Source organism: Asparagus officinalis, chromosome 7 (genome assembly GCF_001876935.1).
Source record: "Asparagus officinalis chromosome 7, Aspof.V1, whole genome shotgun sequence".
NCBI lineage: Eukaryota > Viridiplantae > Streptophyta > Magnoliopsida > Asparagales > Asparagaceae > Asparagus > Asparagus officinalis.
In genome coordinates, this window is record NC_033800.1 from 18,668,942 (window position 1) to 18,675,623 (window position 6,682).

Genomic DNA, 6,682 nt, shown 5'->3' on the forward strand with positions numbered 1-6,682 from the left:
TCTTTATGCATAGGAATTCGCTAAGAACTACTAACCCTTGCTGTAAATTCGTGGCTCCACTCTCCAATTCGGCAGCGTTTCGCCCTCTTGATCTCCGCCCCTATGAAATGAGCCCCTAGGCCTGTATTTATAGGCTTCGGATAGGGGTATTTGGATAAGAATGAGTGATTTGACCTTATGTTTAGCCAATAACGGTCTAACCATATTTGCGGATGATATCAAGTTAGTTGAGAACCCCTGGAACATATAAATCTTGAGAAAACCGCTTAAAACGGTCGAAAAACGCGTTTGGGGATCAAAACAGCGCGACGGGCCCTACTGACCCGCGGGGGGCGCGGGTCAGCGCGGTCTGACCCGCACGGGCGCCGGTCGGGCTGCGTGCTTGTCCCGTCGGTCGCGCGGTGTCGGCTCGTGCTGGTCCCGTCGTCGCGCGGGTCGGTTCGGTACTTGGGCATTCGTTCCGTCTTTTTGATTTATGTATTTGGTCGTCTTGTTGACTTGTACGCTTTGCTAACTTGCTTCATGCATTTGTTAGCTTCTTTACGGTATTCGGAACGACTGACAAGCCCGTCGGGCACTTTGGATATAACCGATAAGCTCGTCTAGCACTTTGGATCTGACCAATAAGCACGGCAGGTACTTTGGATCTGACCGACGCGCACGAGCTGACTGGCAAGCGTGTTCGGTCACTTGGAGCTGACTGACAAGTGCAATCTGACTAACGAGCGTGTTCGGTCACTTGGAGCTGATAGATGCGCGCGAGCTGACTAACGAGCGTGACGACTAATTGGAGGTGGCCGGTAAGCGCATGAGACATAGTTGATTCGCCATTCCGGTTCATGTACTTATCAACATCAGATAATCCTCTTAGACTCGGATAACAGCGTTCGTCATCTTCTCTCCGTCTCGAACTGTGTGTGAACACTTATCGGCATTTTTAGACGCTTATAGATACCCCCTCAAAAGTATTTTAGACTCATTCTTTTATAGAAGAGTATGGAATACTTTGGATAAGATAGGCCATTTTCTAAATCTCGTAGAGGGACCTATGAACTGCTTCAATTCTTGACTTTCAGGCTTCAGTCTATTCAGTGTTTTGTCAAATAGATAAAGTTCTTCCGGCGCTACGTTTATCATCTAACCGTTGTCGATATCTTGAACTGAAGTTTATGTGTAAATTTAGCTCGCGTCAGACTTTGAACTGATCATCTTCATCAGAAATTCATATCTGAATGTGATTGAACTCCCAAGAATCATCTTTTGCTTTATTTTGGCAAAATTACTGATGCGTTAACCGGCATCGATCTTTGTGTTGATCAGCGTTAACCTTTGTTGTAACGCAATGATCGGCGTTAACACAGTTTATACTCGTACGTTTACTGGAGTTTATATAGTTTAAGCTCTTAAGGTATTGGAGTGCGGCGTGTTCGCGTGGAAAACTGTTGCTTTCTTCATTAATGAGATAATTGTCATCTTGAGTTACAACTTTTTGAGTTACAAAAGATCCGGTCTTTTATAGATCCGGTTACAACTAAATCAAAGAAAATAAAGAAAAATTACAACTTTCCTGAACAGATCGCAAGCTCCTGTTTTGCGGTTGCTTGCTTGTGTGGGTTCTTTGCCGACGCCGGGGTTAATCCGTGGACCACCGCGCGATCTAGATCCGGTCGGATCTACACGAGTATGCGGGTATTATTCCACGAAGGGAATAATAGCCGGGAGGGATTAATCCACCAAGGGAATAACCGCTCGGATCTCGAGATCTAAGACCAAGCTTAGATCTGGAGTGTAGCCTCGTGTAGATCTCAGATCTGTTCTTTCTTCCTCTCGAGATCCTGCCTTTTCTGACGTGGATGGTCGCCGAGGATCAGATCTGAATGTGCAAGTCTTCTGGTCTTCAAGCTCCGAGTTCACTCTTCAATCCGGCAGAGTTTCGGCTCTTGAAAATTCGACCTCCGAAAATGAACATCTCTAGGCCTATTTATAGGCTCTCAGGACAGTGGCTGCAAAAAGGGAATTGTCGGCCACCTCGGGCCACTGTCGGCCACCTCGGGGTGGCCGACACTGTGCCTAGCCACCTTGGGGTGGCTTCGGCTCCATGGCCGAGCCAATCCCTCTCAGAGTTGGCTCGGCTCTTACTCGTGCTTCTCATTCTCTTCCGAGGTGGCTCGGGTTGGCCGAGCGCCCGTTGAGCGTGGCTCGCACTCGTAGCCCACCTATATTTCTCTTATTATGGCGGCTCATGAGACCTTGGGGGCTTCGTGCTGGCCTGAGGTTCTCATGCGGCCGGCTGCTGTTTTTCCGAGCTTTTTCGAGTCCTGTTTTCTCTTGGTCATTCCGTTTACTGCGGTTGTCCGTGTTTCGCGTTCGTAGTCTTGTAGACTTTCGGAGTTATGATTTCTTTGTATTGTGCTAGTTGGTTATGCTTGGATCGACTTGATTTTGGTCAGGTTATGGATTCGCGAGCATGTTAAATTTCTCTTTCTGATTCTGGTTCTCGATATTGTATTATTTGATCATGCGTTGATTTGGTCGAGTGTCCGTTCTTCTCTGTTGTGATGATCTCGTGATCCGTGTTGTCTCGCTCACATCATTATGTCTATCTGTCACTGTTCTTTTTAGGACACTTCGCTGCCCTTTCTCGTCGTTCTATTCTTGTCGTATCTTCTGTCGTCGTCTGTTGTGCTATAGCGCGTCGTGGTTTGTGCCGGAGCTAGTGCTAGTTATCTTCTTATTATTATTTATATGCTTATTTATTGTCTTACTATTAACCTTTTTTTATGCCCTCCTCAATGTATTTCAGTCTCGTGCTTTTCATTAGGAAGAGTCTGGAATACTGTTGGATATGCTTGTCCCAAACCTTCCATTCGGTGTAAAGGGGATCTTTGGACGAATGACTTCCGTTCTTGATTCTCTCAAGTTCTGCCCAGGCTAATTCGCTGCTCTTGTCGAAAAGTCTGTAAGAGTTCCGGTGCTGCATTTATTGTCTGACCGTTTGTCGGAATTTTCTGAACTTGAAGTCGATTCCTTTGAGCTGACCATTGATTGTGGCGTCGAGTCTTTATGCACAACGCGTTGTCCGGCGTAGTGTGGTTGAGTTATCCTTAAGAATATTTATAAACAATATTCTCCAGGAACTTCTCAAACCAAAAATAGGGAATAGTTTATACTCATATACCTTATTGGAGTATTAAGAAGCAGTTTATACTCGTATACTTTTCGGAGTGTTTTTGTGCCTAAATGAGCTGAACCGGCTTAAAATGAGCCAAAAAAGGCAGTAAATCGGCTCAAAAAATCCTCCAACTCCTCCGAACAAATGGGAGAGGGGTGAGTGAATGATGGACTGAACCGTCGCTCGATTTGAAGTCGTTTCGATGCTCGGTTCGGCTTCAATTTGGATTTTGGTTCGAACTGGGTCCGGTCCGGTTCGGTTCGGTTTGGTTCAACCCGGTCCACCTTATATAAAGGGGGTCTTTTTCTTTTCTTTTTCTTCACCCTAGGGCCGGCCCCCCCTTTTGCCTCCTTTTTGAATTTCTCTTCCCTCGAGCCTCCGTTCTCCCTCAAAACTCGATCTTCGTCTTAGATTCATCCTTCCTTTTGATCCTTGACTGAGAAATCCCTCGAAACTTCCATATTTAGACTTTCCTTCGAGCCCCTCGAGCGCGTGGTTCGAGCACTTCCAAGATCTAATTTTTGTCGGATCCTCGAGCTTCCCCTCAGGTATATCTCCATAATCTTGATCTATTTCATGTTTGATCTAGTGTATGGAATAGCGGGATCGCATATAAGGGTTGAGGGAGTGATTTGATGCCTCAAGCTCGCCTTTTTAGGGGATAAAAAAGTGATTTTTATTTCTAGATCTGACCTCTTGAATTCTTTTTCTGTAGGCCATTATGTCGCGAGTATCGAGAGGTCGTTTTCCTGCTGCATCGGTTGATGGCGCGCCTCCCTCATATGCTGGTGAGCAATTTTTTGACCTTTTTCGAAAATTTACAAATTAGTCCTCTTTTTTCTGGATATTTGCAAATTGGTCCATTTTACCCCCCGTTGTTCTCCTTGGTGAGGCAACCGGGAAAGGCCTTGGTTCTCCTTGGTGAGGATCGACGCTTTATGGAAATTTTGCAAATTAACCCTCTTCTTCTGAGAATTTTGCAATTTAGTCCTTTTACCCTATTTTGCTCTCCTTGGTGAGGCGATCGGGAAAAGCCTTGATTCTCCTTGGTGAGGATCGACGCTTTAAAGATGGGTTTTGCTTGGTCAAAACCACATCTCATAATAAAGGGGGCGTTTTGACGCTGCATTGTGCTTTATAAGGCAGGGATATATTGTCGATATACCCTATCTTATAAATGCGCAATGTGGCCAAATCGTCTCGCCCTTTATAAGGCAATGACTCTATCTTACCAATTTGTAAGATGAATTCAATTTCCTTTTATACCTGAAATTAACAAACACTTAACTGCTTGTTTTCAGTGGAATATCCTTCCGGAGCTTTTTCATCGCATGCGGTGAATGGACGTCGTGATGAGTATTATTCCACATCTGATGACTTTTCGCCCATTCCGTTCACCTCCCAGTTTGCTCCGGGCACGTCGTTGGAAGTTGTCCAAGTGGTGAGGGAAGGTGGCCATCAAGCTCTTCGCCAGCTGATCACAGATGCGCCTCTCGTGCAGGATGCCAGTTCCGTTCAGTCTCTTAGGAAGACTGACTTCTTGTTTGGAGACTCTACCAGGGATCCCGATGCAGTATTTATTGAGGCTGAGCAGTGGCTTTACCAGACTGGCACGTTCTTTGACTGAGCTCAGGCGCCAGGCTGTGAAACGGGAGATGTCGTGGCGTTTGACAAAGGAACATGAGAGCGTTCACTGTGGCTATATTACTCATCAGGCAGTTCCTGGTTCGAGTCGAGACCACATTGTTGGACTACATCCTGGAGTACTGGGGCTAGATACTCCGCCTCGCAATGAGTTCCTCACCACTGCTTCTACTTTGAGGAATCGCCTCGCTATCTTAGGACGGGAGATGCCTGCACCGCACCACAGATTCTATGGTTGGGTCCATTCTTTAGACAGGTTTTTGTGGGCTCGTATGACGAAGTATGTCTTGAGCCGATGGAGCGAGGAGTTACATGCTTGCGGTCTTTATGCAGCCATTCGGGCCACTATGCATGGCTTGCCTACAAGCGCGAAGCATTTCTTTGCCCTATGCGAGCTTTACAATCCAGATTCCAACACTTTTCTGACCAGGCACGGAGAGTTGGGCTTGGCTCTGCATGAGATGCACAAGATTTCTGGTTTGCCCATGGGACAGATGTTATACCAGGAGTACTTTCCCTCCAACCATGAGTTGAGTCAGCTGAAGGATCGCGTGCCCGACCGCTACGAGACCTTATGGGATCTCACTTGTCACTACCACATTGCTTTGGCGCAGTCTAAGCCCCTAGCGAAGAGGACCAAAGCAAATGTGAGCCTGAAGCAGTTCGCATCATACTTGTTCAGGAATCTGGAGAGCCATTCTGGCCAATCTATTTGTGAACTGGCACCGCTGACTCCTTCAGAGGTTAATGAGCTGCTGAATAAGACTAACGCCCAATCCTATACCATTAGCAGTTCCGAGAGCGGCTTTCCTGCAGGGACTAAATTCAGATCGTTCTTATGCCATGCAACCACACCGATTCGTCCGATGACTCTCCTTGCCGGTTATCTCGCCATATGGTTGAAGAAATGTGTGGTTCCGGTTATGACCAGCTTTATGTAGGGAACCCGCGCCAGCAGCTTCGGGCTCATGGAGGTCTGGTGGACGGTCTTCGTGCATGGTTGTGGACCGTGACTGGTTGCACTGGAGCTAGGTTCAGTCTCCCAGGTACTGAGCGACAGTTGAACCTCACTTTCCTGAGCTGCAAGTGGTTGCTAGCAGCTAATAAGACTGTTCGTGTGAAGGCTATCGAAGAGTTGGTGACCGAAGAAGCCTCTCAACTTGATTCACGTGTTATCCAGGAAGGTGCTCGATCACAGAGGGCTCAGGGCAAGACTCGCCGACTTGATGCAGAAGGTCACAGGGCCTTTAGTTCTGCTGGAGAGGCCTCAGGCGGAGACCCTGAAGACTACGAGGCAGATTTGGAGCAAGGTTAGTCACCTATCTTTTTTTTTTCTGCATTTCTAAATTGCTATTTCTGACCACTATTCGATGTTTCAGGGACAGCGATCAACAGTGACGACGAATTCCGTCCTTTTACCCGGGCCAGACCTTCGATTGCTGTCCGTGCTGATAGGCGGAAAAGATTAGCCCACAAGCCGCATGCAAATTCACGAGCATCTGAGATGGACTTGGCTGATGAGGATCCTGTTAGTGACGGAGGTAACGTCTATTCTATAGATCATTTTCTTGATCGTTTAGAACTTCTGGCTCATGCTTTCCCATCCTATGCAGGATATCGTGAGGAAGGCGAGATGAGTCCTGATGATTGTGCATCTCCTGGTGAGCCTGACTCATCGCACCAGGTAGAAAAGCCTGCAGAGACCGCCCATGTTGGGGAGTCTGTCAATGAAGGACCCAGTTCAGTGATTCCAGGTACATCTTCAAGAGGTAACTTGCCTCTATTGGCCATAGTTTATTTCCTCTTCCCTTATATCTTTTTATGTCAGATTTTTCGATTGATGACTTCGATGGGGAGGGCCTGCCT